The following is a 2,986-nucleotide window of genomic DNA, read 5'->3' as shown; positions in this document are numbered from 1 at the left end:
CATCAAATGATTCAGAATGCTACCCACTCTGCATGTTTGGTCATTTCACCAGCCCATATCCACGTCAGATAATTCCTCTTAATTCCATCACACAACAGGTGCTCTCGTATGTCATCTAGTATTTGTCGTCTTCCGTTCAAACAATTGATGCAAGGACAATAATATTTTTCATCTTCATCCGGTTGACCTCTTTCTAAAGCAAATTGTAAGAATTGCTCGACGCCTTCCTCATATTCTGGGCTGATGCGATTTTCATTCATCCAACTTCGATCCATCTAAGTAATAACTCGGTCATACTCTCAAAGTTATTCGATGCATGAAAATCTCACTTTTTTATTATAGGTGTGGCCCTATCCCATTCGGGAAGACCGTCTTTTATGGTAGCTTCATACATCAGGGTTAATTCTATTTTGTTAAATTTGACAAAATTTTGGCAGCATTTCGCATTGGTCTCCAAGTACACGACATGAAATTGGTGAAATTAATTTCCCGATAATCAAGTATGCACTCAGAGAACAACTAGAAATGCATTACCGAAATTTCATCAAATTAAACAAAATAATTTTAACCTTAACACATGAATCTACCATAAAAATATCAGTCTCCCCAAACTGTCCAAACTGACAATTCAAGATTGAATACAATGATTAATGTAAACTGTCCGCAAGAATCATTGCATCCAATCTCAAACGGGAATCTAAGGTTCACTCATCATGAACACAATTTGTATAGCATATATCAATTGTCATTAATGGCAGTGAACACGTAATAAAAATATTCATTGGTAACAAACATTTGTACCTGTGATGATGAGCAGCACGGTCCAAAATGAAAGCAAGAATCAAAGAAATAATTGAATGAACAGCTACATCAATCATCATTCCGAAAAACAGATATCAATATGAATGCTACACTCAGAAGCAAAACTAATAAACAGGTGCTGATCAAAATAAGTTTTATTTATATTTTACTTATATCTAAGTCTAAAGGAAATACACTCATTTGTTATTTATATATAAAGGACTAAAGGAAGTATTACATTAGTTAAAATAAACCTAACGCGTCAATTTGTAGCAGAAACATTAAGAGGCATGTCTGTGTAACACAAGCAACAAGAGATCTAACTAGTCAATTCCTAACGCGTTGCCATTGATTTGAATTGGACCCTCCACTGAACCTTAGAAAAGTCTACTCAAACTCTACTCAAATACCTGGCTTCTTCCCTTAAAATCATATCAACGCCCACAAAAAAAAGTGAAAACCTTATTGGAGGAATATGCATTCATCGGCCTTATCACGCAACATCCAAATTAATTTGGACGTTGAATGCTTCCATTGCCCCCTGTTTTTGTTTCTTGTCTAATCAATGTGTAACAAGTTTGACTCCTAGGCTATAATCTCATCTTGTCACAATTTTGAGCCAAAGCTCAACTTAATATTTTGTTCCTAATGGTTGTGTCATGGAACTTAATACTTAATCAACTACACGATAGAGTAAAGATAGGAAAAAGAAAATGCTCCAAGTGGTTGTGTCATGGAACTTTTATGTGCCGCCATTGATAACGCTTTTAACAGTTCACAACATTATGCAATCGGTTTGCAAGTAGTAAATAACTAAACTAGATCTATCTAGCTTTAATTTGGTACTTGCTGTAAGCTTAGGGATGTGAACCTATTAATCGCTATTATATAAAATTAAGCACACTTTACTTTTCAATTTTTTAACACGGACACATGGTTAGATTTTTGCTCACTTTTCCATTTGTTGTCCTTCTTAATGGGTTGAATTGCTTTTGATCAGCAAGCATTACAATTTTAATAATTCTTTAAGTTATAATTATGCAAATTAAATATTTAAATTTGTACAAATGTATATTTTTTCATAATAATTTTAAATTAAAATATAAACTAATTATAATTATTTTAATTACATATTTTTATAAAAAAAATTTAAATGATTTAATCTTATTATAAAATTATGTCACTTAAAAGGATTTTATGTTAGACCCCTTAGTTATTTATTTCTTATATTAAAATAAAAGTAAGTATTCTTGTCGTCTGTTTAGTAGAATTATTAATATATTAAAAAGATAATATAATCAATCAAATGAACTTATGCTTTTTTTTAAATTAAGAATATTTAATAATTTTTTAATACTTGTGTAAAAATTTAAATGAGAATTATTATGAAAACGATGGAATATTTTATTGAGGTGCGGGAGAAAAACATCAACTAAAATTCTTCACAACACTATCTAAATGAATTGTCCCTTCTTTGCTACTCAAACAATTGTATCAGAAAATAATTTAATTTGTTCTATTGTTGGAAATGAAAACTCCAGGCGGCCAATGAAATAGGTCCTTTGTGACCAGCTAGCATGCACCAATATCAATTTCAATTTTTTATCACCTCTCTAGTTTCATACTAATATCAATCCCAAACGAAACCCTTATCTAGTTAGGTGTAACCCACATCCCTAAGCTTACAGCAAGTACCAAATTTTAGATCAAAATGCAAAAAAATAAATAAAAATCAAAGCACCTTCAGAAACAAATCTTCAACTTCTCTTTCACGGATATCACCGGGTAGATTCCCAACGTAGGTAGTTCTGGTCGAGCATCTACTCATTTTCTTTTCTGCGACACAAAGAAAAATCGAAAAATAAGTAACAGCATGCTAAAATTAAAAAACTAAATATTATTTTCCAAGCTCTAGAGCCCATTATAAGACCCGTGTTGTGAAGAGGAAAACCACAGTAGAGCTAATTCAACGAGAAATTTAAAATTTTGAATAGAACAAAAATATTGCAGCAAAAGGGGAACAAAGCAGTTAGAGTAAAGAAGCGATAAGGTGTGTAATTAGGGGACAGGGACTCGCCTTTGATTAGTGGAGATTGGGAATCGGTGGCGATGCGATGAAAGGTTCAGAAGTTAGGGTTTTTGATTTTAGAGAAGAAGACACAACACGACACGGGAGAGGGAAATC

At 32.4% G+C, this 2,986-nt stretch overlaps 1 protein-coding gene across 9 annotated transcripts in view; it reads right to left on the bottom strand.

Annotated features, from left to right (window-relative positions):
• The window catches only part of LOC102668239 (uncharacterized), an 8,728-nt gene extending 6,089 nt beyond the window's left edge, over window positions 1–2,639 (bottom strand). For 8 of the 9 annotated variants that reach the window (XR_005889181.1, XR_005889184.1, XR_005889186.1 and 5 more), the window contains exon 1: window positions 2,543–2,639. The gene's annotated coding sequence lies outside the window, so the exon portion shown is untranslated. Of the gene's footprint in view, window positions 1–801; window positions 866–2,542 lie in introns of all 9 variants that reach the window. The other variant, XR_005889182.1, reaches the window with a different exon arrangement.
• Between the last annotated feature and the right edge of the window lie 347 nt (window positions 2,640–2,986).

This window comes from Glycine max, chromosome 17, assembly GCF_000004515.6.
Source record: "Glycine max cultivar Williams 82 chromosome 17, Glycine_max_v4.0, whole genome shotgun sequence".
Taxonomy (NCBI): domain Eukaryota; kingdom Viridiplantae; phylum Streptophyta; class Magnoliopsida; order Fabales; family Fabaceae; genus Glycine; species Glycine max.
This window is presented reverse-complemented; position numbering and strand designations above follow the sequence as displayed.